Source organism: Anomaloglossus baeobatrachus, chromosome 9 (genome assembly GCF_048569485.1).
Source record: "Anomaloglossus baeobatrachus isolate aAnoBae1 chromosome 9, aAnoBae1.hap1, whole genome shotgun sequence".
Classification (NCBI taxonomy): Eukaryota; Metazoa; Chordata; class Amphibia; order Anura; family Aromobatidae; genus Anomaloglossus; species Anomaloglossus baeobatrachus.
Genome location: NC_134361.1, coordinates 140303585 through 140316819, shown reverse-complemented (window position 1 = coordinate 140316819; position 13235 = coordinate 140303585).

Here is a 13235-nt window from a genome sequence, read left to right as displayed (position 1 = left end):
ACTAAAGGCCCCGTCACACGCAGCGATATCGCTAGCGATATCGCTAGCGATATCACTAGCGAGCGTACCCGCCCCCGTCATTTGTGCGTCACGGGCAAATCGCTGCCCGTGGTTCACAATATCGTTCGGAGCCGTCACACGGACTTACCTGCCTAGCGACATTGCTGTGGCCGGCGAACCGCCTCCTTTCTAAGAGGGTGGTTCATGCGGCATCACAGCGGCGTCACTAAGCGGCCGCCCAATAGAAGCGGACGGGCGGAGATGAGCGGTCGTAACATCCCGCCCACCTCCTTCCTTCCTCATTACCTCGGCCGCAGGTAAGCTGTAGTTTGTCGTTCCTGAGGTGTCACACATAGCGATGTGTGCTGCCTCGAGAACGACAAACAACCTGCGTCCTCAACAATCAACGATTTTTTGAAAATGAACGACGTGTCAACGATCAACAATAAGGTGAGTATTTTTGATCATTAACGGCCATTTGTTGGTGTCACATGCAACAATGTCGCTAACGATGCCGGATGTGCGTCACGGAATCCGTGACCCAGGCTATATATCGTTAGATACGTCATTGCGTGTAACGGGGCCTTAACAGGCAACACCAACGGGCACGAGATCCAGGCGTGCTCCCTCTCAGCGGCAGCGGTGTCCAGAACTTTGGTTTACTACAGTTGTTGGTGTCAGTGTTATTGGACTGAGTGAGTACGCAAGTGACCCTTACCGTCCCAACGGCACATCTCTGTCACCATCACCGAGTCCTGGGGCATTTCCCCTACCCGTGGAGGGGTTAAACACCTGGCTGCCCACACCATCACCACCGGGTACTCCCAATTGCAGCAGTGGTACTCCACCTTACCATGCACCACGAGTGGCGTCACAAACTTTCCACACCATACCCTGTACATAATCCCCCTTGGTTTGAGGAGCCGTACGACCCCCCGTGTCCGGAGCCCTCTCGAGCCACCACAGATCCGGATCCGAGTAGCCCAGCTGCTGACGCGGGGGCGACACACCCTCAAGCTAAAACATGGCGTCACGAACAGGACCTGAGCAGGACCCACTTACCTGGGTGACGTGCGCCTTGAAGACCGAAAACTGTGAGTTAAGATCCCTTTTCCCGGCAATTCTGCCATTTTCCGCCATCTTTTCGCTCCAAAATACCATCTTCCCCATAAAAACGCGCGGAGCAGAAGCCCCGCCCTTTGTCCTGAGCGTGAGGCCGGAACCGGAAGTTCCAAGAGGGCCACAGCGTGCAAAAGAATGCTGAGTGAAAACCAAGGGGGCGCACGAAGATGTCGGCGCCAGATGATGGAAGTGTGGCGGCGCTGCCTCCACCCGACCAGGGTGACGCTGGTGCGGCGGATGCCACTCCGGTTGCAGGAGCGGCGACACCGGGATCCGAGGCGGTTGTTCCCATAATGACGATAACCTTGCCCTATGTGCATGGCGCCACCTGGCTCCCACAGTATGATAGCTGACCAGACGCGATGTAAGGATTCAAAAGGAAAATATGTAATGTACTCAATATGTATGCCCTGACCGGACGGTACCGGGCGTGTGTAGTGCTCGGGCAGCTGACCGATGCTGCCAAATTGGAAGTGGAGACATGGACTGAGGCGGATCGTGTCTCAGTAACTGCCATCTTCAAGAGACTGAGAGCTGCATTTGAGACCCGCACTGAAGCCAAGCTGAGAATGAGGTTCTACAGCTGCAAGCAACGGCCCCAAGACAGCATCAGGGATTACGCCTGAAAGCTACAAGCAGCGCTGCGGACCCTGAGACTGACCAACGATATTGGGGAGCCGGAGGGGAACAAGATGCTGGTAGAGCAGTTCCTGCAAGGCCTAGGGTCAGTGGAGGACCGCAAGCAGCTCCGGCTGTGGGCCCTGGAACATCATGCTTTGGACTTTGCTACCTTGAAAGAGCGGGCAATCAAAGCCCTGCAGCCCCCGGAGGCTCCTGACTCTCCACTCCCGTCTTGGCAAGCTGGCACATCCCCGTTACAAGTGAAGCCCCCTGCCTTGGCACTGCCAGAGCCATCTCCTTTTACAACGTCTGGGAGCGGAACAAGTGATTTGTCTGCCCAAGTACAGCAACTAAGTAACGACGTCCAGGGCCGGATTATAGGCGGGGCAGGCGGGGCTCCAGCCCAGGGGCCCCCACTAAAAGAGCTTCTAAGGGGGCCCCCACCAGCAGGGCCATACTTGTCAGCATTTTTTTTTTCTTCACACCCTCTCCCCCTCCGTAAAGACAGTCTAATAAATCAGCTGTGTGTTCGGAGGGGGGGGGGCGGTGCACCGGCATTTATTTGTATCTGCGTCTTTAAGACGCAAAAACAAACTGCGGGCACAGGACGCTGAATGACCCCGGAAGTACCAGCGATTGTACTTCCGGGGTCAGAGGTGTGCCAATGAGCTCCCTGCTATGTGCTGCGGCCGTCATGGGCATACCCAGCGAGGGGCGGGGGAGCACCTTCCCCCTCCCCTTCCTAGAAGCAGGGGCACGGTGTAATGGGCCGCTGTATGTGCAGATACGCTCCTCCGCAGTGTGTGCATGCAGGCCCGACACACTATCTGCAGCAGGAGCAGGAGGCAGCGCTGTGCTGTGCCGGCTCTGCTGTGTGCTGTGTGCCCGGCATGCACACAATGCAGAGGAGCGCAGCGGAGCCGGAGCCGGTGACTGCAGCTTCCTCCTTCTTCCTATTCAAATGTATTTGCGTCTTTCAGACGTAAATACATTTGAACAGCGCGCCGGGACTGGGCCCCGCCCCCGACGTGCAGCAACGTGATGAGATCAGCACCTTGCTGACGTCATCACAGTGCTGCGGGCGCCGGCACACGGGACATCAGATGGTAAGCGCTCCATGAAGGAGCCGAAGAGACAGGTTTAATTAGTGATGATGAGTGGGGAGGGGCTGAGGACACATAACGGGGAACATCTGTGAAGGAAGTGGAACACAGCTTTGTGACAGGCAGAGGGGGAGTACTGTATTCCGAGGGAGCGGGGGAGGCAGGAGTGTGTAGGGATGGGGCAGTGTGATTTATGTGTGTAGGGGGTGATGAGGGTTGCATTGTATTGTGTGTGGGGGGAGGGGTAATGGGGGGGTGCATTGTGTGTGTGTGTAGAGGTGATGGGGGGTGCATTGCGTGTGTAGGGGGTGATGGGGAGATGCATTTTGTGTGTTCGTAGGGGGTGATGGGTGGGTGCATTGTGTGTGTGTGTGTTTGTGTGTAGGGGGTGATGGGTGGGTGCATTGTATGTGTGTTTTGTGTGGGGGGAGTTATGGGGGGTGCATTGTATTTGTGTGTGTGTAGGGAGGAATGGTGGGTGCATTGTATTTGAGTGTGTGTGTGTGTGTGTAGGAGGTGATGGGGGGTGCATTGTGTGTGTGTGTGTGTGTGTTTGTAGGGGGTGATGGGTGCATTGTGTGTGTAGGGGGTGATGGTGGGTGCATTGTGTGTGTAGGGGGTGATGGGGGATGCATTGTGTGTGTGTGTGTAGAGGTAAAGGGGGGTGCATTGTGTGTGTGTGTAGGGGGTGATGGGGGGTGCATTTTGTGTGTGTGTGTGTAGGGTGTGATGGCGGGTGCATTGTGTGTGTGTGTGTGTGTGTAGGCGGTAAAGGGGGTGCATTGTGTGTGTGTGTGTGTGTGTAGGGGGTGATGGGTGGGTGCATTGTGTGTGTCAGAGCTGTGTGTGTGTGTGTGTCAGAGCTGTGTGTGTCAGAGCTGTGTATGTGTGTCAGAGCTGTGTGTGTGTATGTGTGTCAGAGCTGTGTGTGTGTCAGAGCTGTGTGTGTGTGTCAGAGCTGTGTGTGTGTGTGTGTCAGAGATGTGTGTGTGTCAGAGATGTGTGTGTCAGAGATGTGTGTGTGTGTGTGTGTCAGAGCTGTGTGTGTGTGTGTCAGAGCTGTGTGTGTGTTTGTGTCAGAGCTGTGTGTGTGTGTGTCAGAGCTGTGTGTGTGTGTGTCAGAGCTGTGTGTGTGTGTCAGAGCTGTGTGTGTGTGTGTGTGTGTGTCAGAGCTGTGTGTGTAAGAAGCAGTCTGTGCAGCCCCCCAGAACTATATGGGTCCCCCAGAGTGCTATGTCACCCATCCCAGTAATGAGTACACCACCAGAGCAGTTTGCCACTCCAGTAATGTCTATGCCCCCCTGCCCCTCCTGTAATGTATATATTGTAGCCCCCAGCCCCTCCTGTTATGTATATACAGCAGTGCTGTCAGTGTGCAGTCATGTCTGTTAGTGATAGCCATCGTGAAACACAGCCACATGTCCTAATGGAGCTGGACGGAAACAAGCGGGAGAGGTGAGTGAGGCTGCTGGCGCCTTCCCCATATTAATACCTGTAAAGGCTCATGCACACGTAACTGCTGAATATTCTGCAGCGATTTGACAGAACATAGAACATGTGCGCGTCAAATTGCTGCAGAAACACTGCATAATGGATGCAGTTTTTCTTTAGAAAAAATGCCGATTTCCTGCGCTCGGGCTGCTGCCCCCACCATAGACAGAGTGGGAGCTGCATCCATAGCACACGGAATAATTGACATGCTCATTTTATGAACTCACAGATTTGGGTCAACATTTTAGCACCCAAATCGCTGCGTTCATAAAAGCAACGTGCGCACGTATCATGCACAATCTACATAGATCGTGCTGGTGTTGAATTGTGAGGAAGAGGAGGTCACACTACCCAGATACGCCACCATAGCCAAGCTGTTTGTAGTTAATGCAGATGACATCCATAGAACAGGTTCCTCAAACCATCCTAGTCAGTGTCCCAGTGGCAGCCCCCAGGGAACGGTAGAGAAGTGGTGTCAGGAATTACACGTGGGCACCGACTCTACACCTGCACATCATAAACAAGGGGTCTACAGGGTTGTCAAGGAGTATGAACAGGTCTTTAGCAAACACCCATTGGAATTTGGGCAGATAAAAGGGGTACAACATCACATACCCACAGGCACTCACCCACCTATCAAGGAGCGGTATAGCCCCATACCACCTGCCCATTACCAATGTGTTAAAGATATGCTCAGAAGCATGAAAGAAGCAGGAGTGATCCGCGACAGTTGCAGTCCCTGGGCCGCCCCGCTGGTACTTGTGAGAAAAAAAGATGGTACCATGAGAATGTGTGTAGACTACCGACAGATTAACAAAATCACACACAAGGACGTCTACCCCTTGCCCCGTATAGAGGAATCGTTGGCTGCTTTGAAGTCTGTTACTTACTTTTCTACCCTTGATCTCACCAGTGGATACTGGCAGGGAGCTGTTGCCGAGGAAGACCATGAGAAAACCGCATTCGCTACCCTGATGGGCCTATGTAAGTTCAACAGCATGCCATTCAGGCTGTGCAACGCACCAGGGACATTCCAGAGGTTGATGGAGTGCTGTTTGGGTCACTGCAACTTCGAAACAGTCTTGCTGTATCTGGACGATGTCATTGTCTACTCCAAGACGTACGAAGCACACCGGGAGCACCTGGCTGAAGTGTTTGACGCCTTGTCCAAATACGGGTTGAAGCTCAAGCCATCTAAGTGCCACCTGCTGAAGCTGAAGGTACAGTACTTAGGGCATATGGATAGTGCCAAAGGTGTGGCACCGGATCCCGAGAAAATCACAATTATACAGAACTGGCCGAGACCCACCACCGTCCGAGAAGTGCGGCAGTTCCTGGGCCTGATGGGGTACTGCCGGAGGTTTGTCAAGGGGTATACCCAGATGGCGGCCCCCTTGCAGGACCTTTTGGTGGGTCAACCGGTGCATGGAAAGTCCTCGGGACCTCAGTTCCAGTGGGGTAAGGAGCAAGAAGATTCCTTGAGCGGATGAAGTCTGTCCTGACCGGGGACGAAATCCTGGCTTATCCGGACTACAGTCTCCTGTTCATACTGTATACGGATGCCAGTAATGTGAGGCTCGGAGCTGTCTTGTTACCAGTGCAGAAAAGCAAGGAGAAGGTGATAGCCTACGCTAGTCGGAAGTTGAGGCCCACGGAGAGGAGCCCGGAGAATTATAGCTCATTCAAGCTGGAGTTCCTGGCACTCATATGGGCCATGACAGAAAGTTTCAAGCACTACCTTGCTGTTTCCAAGTTTACTGTATACATGGACAATAATCCGTTGACTCATCTAGATACAGCAAAGCTGGGAGCCTTGGAACAATGCTGGGTCGCGAGGTTGGCAAATTATGTTTTGTTATGGCTGGTCGCAAGAACACCAATGGAGACGCGCTGTCCAGGATGCCCCATCTGTTCGATGATGGGAGGGATGAAGATGACCTGGAAGAGGTTGAATTGCCTGCATTCCATAAGCCCATGTCTGAGGAGCGGCCTCGACCATGTGCCCATCAGCAAGAAATTACCTGTTACCCATTGCCTCACCATGGCTGGCAAAAAGCCCAGGACAGGGACCCTGCAATCAAATTAGTCAAAGCATTGCTGGCCAGAGCTGATGCCTGTCTTGAATCAGGCGTCCCAGAGGAGGCCAGAAAATTGTGGCAAGACCAGAGTCGGCTTTATCTTCACCAAGGCAAGCTATGCAGGAGCTTAACCAACCCCAAGACCCACGAGAGGATCTGCCAGATCGTGGTACCCGGGCGTATGTCCCAGTGTTGCTGGAAGCATACCATGATGGCACCGGGCACTTTGGATGGAAGAAGCTGGAGATGTTGCTGAGAAGTCGCTTCTATTGGATAGGAATGAGAGACTCCATAGAAGCCTGGTGTAATAATTGCAGCCCTTGTGCCTTGAGAAGACAGGATGGCACCAGTCAGCGAGCACCACTTCAGCCGATTGTCACCAAGCAGCCCCTGGAGATTGTGGCTCTGAACCATGTCAAGTTGACCCCCAGCAGAAGTGGGTATACGTATGCGCTCATGATGGTCGACCATTACTCAAGATTCTTGGTGGTGGTGCCCGTTAAAGATTTAATTGCCAGCACTGCAGCAAAGGCGTTGCAGGCACACTTCTGTAGGCCGCATGGGTACCCCGATCGAGTCCTTATGGGTAAAGGCCCTGCATTCAAGGCTGAAATCTTCCAGGAGTTCTGCAGTCTGTAAGGGTGCAAAAAGATACGTACCACACCCTATCATGCGCAGATGAATGGGATGTGTGAGAAGATGAACCACCTGGTGATCAACCTGTTGAAAACCCTTCCTCTTGAGGAGTGGAACCAGTGGCCTGAAAATCTACCAGACTTGGTAGACATCTACAACAACATTCCGGTGGGATCCACCAAGTGTACCCCAGCTTACCTGATGAGGGCTCGGCCTGGAAGATTTCCAGTGGATTTGGAGATGGAGGTTGAATTGCCTGAAACCTAAGCGCCCGGAGAGGATTGGGACTAACGTCGCCAGATACAGTACAAGCAGATTCAGAAGTGTGTTGAAGAGTGTTTGAATCAAAGCCGGGAACGGCAAGAAAGAAACTTTAACAAGCAAGCAAAAGCAACCCCCTTCACACCCGATGAGATTGTGTTAAAGAGAAAGAGAAAGCTGCACAAGTTAGATGATCAGTGGGAAAAGGAGCCATATGTGGTACAGCCATCCAACTTTGATAACCAAAAGACCTGCCTAATAAGTAGAGATGAGCCAACCCCCTTGTGTTTGATTTCGGTTCGGTTCGTCAAACGGAGGCCCCGTTCGACGAACGTTCGATGAACCGTTCGATGAACCACTCGAACCCCATTGAAAACAATAGCAGGCAAACACAAACACATAAAAACACATAGAAAACACATTCAAAGGTGTCCAAAAGGTGACAAAAAACTCCCAAGACACCACAAACACATGACCACTGAGGAAGGATTTTCCGGTCGTGATGGTTACTATACCCCTTAAAACTTAACCTAAAAATAATACACCGACTGCATGCGACTTGGTTAAACAAATTGGCCACAGCAGCCTTTATTACGTATTATTAACATACTACCACAAAGGGGGCGCCGTCCAACGGGCGACCCCCAAACACACAATAATAGGTAACACATAATAATAAACGGTACATGAAACCCTATGTAGGCCCGGTCCAGAAACCCTTTCCTACACCAAATCCCTGGCCGCAACACTCCGACCCAGAGATGAGGTATTAATCACCCCACGGATTAATACCCCCCAAACTTTGCAGAACCCCATGCCTGCAATTTCCCGGAACCCAGAGACACCATACCAAGACAGTGCCTCTCGGTCCAGCTACAAATCCCTTCCAACCGCTTCTGGACCAGACCTACCCCCGCTGCTGCGACAAAACATACATTCCTTTTATAATAATTCCTTTTTTTTTTTTTTTTTTTGAACATAGTTAAACAAACTCACAAACGCAAAAAAGGGAGGGTGGGCGGGAATCTGTCGCCGTCCGGAGTCCAAAAGGGGAGGTAAGACCCTCCCTCATCGCTTTTATACTCCCCCCCCTCCCCTACAGGGATCCTTTTCTCCACCAATCCCCTATACCTTCCCATAATGCCCCTCATTATACCTTTATTAACCCCTCACTCCCTCCCTTCCCTCTGGTCATGTCGCCCCTCCCCCCTATGGGGTCCATGGCTTTCTTGGGAAAGTGACAAAGACATATACTCATGCGAAAACAAAGAGCTGGATGAGTAAAAAGAGGAGGTGACACAGATATAGGCATGTTATGCCCTTCTAAAATCAAGTAAAACACAGCAAGGGGACTCCAAGCAGAGTCTCCCTTTCTTCCAAAAATTGGGCCACACACATCACTTCAGTGGCATCACTTGTGCCCCAGTTGTAAACTGGATGTGTTGATTTGCATCAAGCACATTAAAAAATACGCCAGCCTTAACTGTCCCCAGGATGACACCGGGGTAGGTAGCAAAGTCCTTGCTGAACCATGACTTGTTCATCTTGGCTCATTGTTAAAAACACAGCAAGGGGACTCTAAGCAGTCTCCCTTTTTTCCAAAAATTGGGCCACACACATCACTTCAGTGGCATCACTTTTGCCCCAGTTGCAAACTGGATGTGTTGATTTGCAACAAGCACATTCAAAAAAATGCCAGCTGTTATGATCCGGAACCATGGAAGACCACCATACAACATTGGTAAAAGGTGACAAGAGCATTGGCAACTAATCTGGCCGCCATCCCCTTACTAAGCATCAACACTAGAAGTAGCCAAGGGGTGAACTAACATCCTGTACACCGCGAACCCAGCCGGAGAACTAGCTATCCTAAAGGAAGGAAAGATGAATAACTCTCTGCCTCAGAAAATAGATAAAGAATAGCAAGCCCCCCACATTCAAAGACTGCAGTGATATAGGAAAACACAATACACAGATAGATGATAGGATTAGCGAAAGGTGAGGCCCTACTGACTAAAAAGGAGGGGATAGGAAAAGGACTGATGGTGGCCAGAGAAAAACCCTGCAAAAATCCCAAAACCTGATAGTACAAAAAGCCCGCAGATCGCTAGATCTGAACTCCGTCCTATACCAGGCGCTCTTGTCATACCAATGAACAGAAAGCAGGAACAATTACACATTCAAGAAGCAACAAACACATGGACTAATAGGAGTAATACTCCAAACATAGCTGCAGGGAGCTTCCCAGCTAAGCAACTGAGAGGGAAGATCCCTGCATGCAAATAAACTGACAATAACCACAGCTAATGACAAACTCAGATAAGAACAAAAAGAACCAAACAACAAATAAAGAGCCAAGCACTTATCTGGGGTAGATGTGGTCTGGAGCAGGATGAAGCAGGCTGGTGAACAAAGAACAACTGACATCCGGCATAGCCTGCTAGCAGACCAGGGTTTAAATAGGCAGAGAGTTAGCAATGGAAACGCCCATTGCTCAACACACCTGGTCTCTGCCCAAACCATTCCTGGCCACAAGATGGAGCCTCACACCAGCAAAAGTATAACTGACATTCACAACAGCCAGCCTTAACTGTCCCCAGGATGACACCGGGGTAGGTACAAAGTCCTTGCTGAACCATGACTTGTTCATCTTGGCTAATTGTTAAAAACACAGCAAGTGGACTCCAAACAGAGTATCCCTTTTTTCCAAAAATTGGGCCACACACACCACTTCAGTGGCATCAGTTGTCCCCAAATTGCAAACTTGACAGGTTGATTTGCATCAAGCACATTCCAAAATATGCCAACCTTTACTCTCCCCAGGGTGACACAGGGGTAGTAAAGTCCTTGAGGATCCATGACTTGTTCATCTTGATGAACGTTAGTCTGTCCACATTGTCACTGGACAGACACGTGCGCTTATCTGTCAGCACACACCCAGCAGCACTGAAGACACCTTCTGAGACAACGCTGGCTGCGGGACACAAAAAGATCTCCAAGGCGTAAGTGATGTTCATTTGGAGATACTCCTGTATCATCCTCTCCAGCCGTTGACTATGTGTCAGACTTCTTGTCTCTTGTGGCCTTGCATTGGATGGTCTAAAAAAATTATGAAACGATTCCATAAAATTGCTGTTACCAGCACCAGATACGGTGTTGCTGGTACGGTTTGACTGATAATGACGAGACAGTCCCATGTTTGGCAATTTACAACTGGGAGATTCACTCTGTGCACCACTGGTGTTTGGTGAAAAAGCCGAGCTAAGATTGCGTAACAGCTTCTGCTGATACTCCTGCATACGTGCATCCCTTTCTATGATTGGAATTATTTCGCCAAATTTGGACTTGTACCGGGGATCTAAGAGTGTGGCAACCCAGTATTGATCATTACTTCTAATTTGGACAATCCGAGGGTCATGTTGTAGGTAGTGCAGCAAGAAGGCGCTCATGTGTCTTGCACATCCCTGCGGACCAAGTCCTTGCTGTGTTTGTGGCGGCGAGGTGATAACCGTTCTTCCTTCCTCCGATATCTCACCCTAACCTCGAACAACCGAAATTTGACCAAGGTCTCCCTCATCTGCTGAGTCTTCCATGCCCATCGCCTGTTCGTCCTCCATTTCTCCCTGGGATGCTGCACCTTCCTCAACAGTTTGGCTGCTACTATGCCCCCTTGTTAATCCCCCTCCCCCACCGTCACATGCCTGCTGCCTTGGTGATGCAGAACGTCTGGACCTTTCAGATCTTATTATCCCTTCCGCATATGAATCCTCCTGTACTTCCTCCCCTTCCTCTTGTCCCACCCCCTGACTCCGAATAGTGTTTAGAGTGTGCTCCCGCATGTAAATGACTGGAATTGTCATGCTGATAATGGCGTTGTCTGTGCTAAAAATATTCGTCGCCATGTCGAAACTGTGCAGAAGGGTGCATAGGTCCTTGATCTGAGACCACTCCAGCAGCGTGATCTGCCCCACCTCTGCATCTCTTTGGCCCAGGCTATATGTCATAACGTATTGCACCAGGGCTCGGCGGTGCTGCCACAGTCGCTGCAACATGTGGAGAGTCGAATTCCAGCGTGTCGGCACATCGCATTTTAGGCGATGAACCGGCAGGCCGAAAGACTTCTGAAGCGATGCAAGTCGGTCAGTTGCGCCGGTTGAACGGCGGAAGTGAGCAGAGAGTGACCGTGCCCTATGCAGAAGCCCAGCTAGGCTGGGATAGTGGGTTAAAAATTGCTGGACAACAAGGTTCAACTCGTGAGCCATACAAGGCACTTGTGTCATCTTGCCCCGGCATAGGGCCGCACCCAGGTTTGCAGCATTGTCGCACACGACATTCCCTGGCTGCAGGTTGAGTGGAGACAACCATTTACTAAGCTCACTCTCCAGAGCTGACCACAACTCCTCAGCTCTGTGACTCTTATTTCCCAGACATTTCAATGTAAAGACAGCCTGATGCCATTGAGCTCTGCTGCCAGCATAGTAAGGAGTTGTGCGGGATTCCTTGTGTGCAGTTAAAACGCGGGGGGGGGCCTGACCAGGCAGGCTTGGGGCAGAGGTGGAGGACCCAGACGAGGTCGAGGAGGCAGAAGCAGTGGAGAAACTTCCACATACAGAGGATTGATGCACAAGTCGTGGGGATGGCAAGACTTGTACAGCAGACCCTTCTCCATCTCGCACCATAGTTACCCAGTGCCCACTCAGTGACATGTAACACCCCTGTCCATGCTTACTGGTCCAAGTATCGGTAGTGAAATGCACCCTGTCACACACAGAGTTTCTCAAGGAAGCGGTGATGTTGTGTGCGACATGCTGGTGTAACGCAGGCACACTTTTCTTGGAGAAGTAGTGGTGACTGGGCTTCTGGTACTGGGGCACTATCAAAAGGTGAAATTGTATAAATATAGAAGTACATAAGGTATATCATAAACAAAAAACTCCTAAAACTTAGATTTTATTAGTAAGGTTAAAAAGAGGGGAAACCCCACATCCAATACATTAAATATGAAAACAACACACAAAGGGGCTGACGACTGGGCATCTGGTACTGGGGCACTGCGACGGACATAAGGTCTCGAAAATCCTCTGTGTCCACCAGGCGGAAAGGCAGCATTTCTGTAGCCAACAGCTTGCAGAGGGTGAAAGTCAACCTCTTAGCTTTGTCATGGCTCAGAGGAAATGGCCTTTTAATTGTCCACATCTGAGGGACCGAGATCTGGCTGCTGTGTGGAGACAGGGTGGAGTAGGGTGTCCCTGGAAAACTGCTGGTCTATGAGGAAAGTGCAGGCGGAGACATGATATTGCCTTCATCCAAAGTTGGTGCTCTCGATGTCTGAGAGAGCCCTACAACAGCACCTGTTTCCCCTCCCAAAACAATGATGATGACCTGCCAAGCAAACTGCCTGTTGCGGTTAAAGAGGTGGAAGGTCTGCATAGAAAAACATGTGTGACAGCTGTCCCCACAGTCATGAAGGATGAAGAGCACGTGGATGCAGTTGAAAGGGCAGACGGTGGTTGGCCCGCTCCGCTAGGCCGCATTGTAGCACAGTGAGCTTCCCACTGGGACTTAGGCCCGTTTCACACGTCAGTGAAAAACACAGACGTTTTTCACTGGCGTGTAAAACACGCATATGTCCCTGCGTGTGCCAAAAATCACGGCACACGTGGGTTGTCTAAGTGCAATCCGGGCTCCGTTCTCCGTGGCCCGTGATTGCACTTAGAAATTCACTCACCTGCGCCCGCTCCCGCTGTCCGTGGTGCTGAATCCTCCCGCGACGCAGCATCCGGCCGGCGGTGACCCCTGCAGGAGCTGCTTCCGGGTCGGCTGTGTCGCGCATAATGAATATGCGCGACAGTAATCAGCCGGCACAGAAGGAGCAGGGAGAACGGGCTGCAGTGGACATCGCTGGATGCCGGGTGAGTGAAAA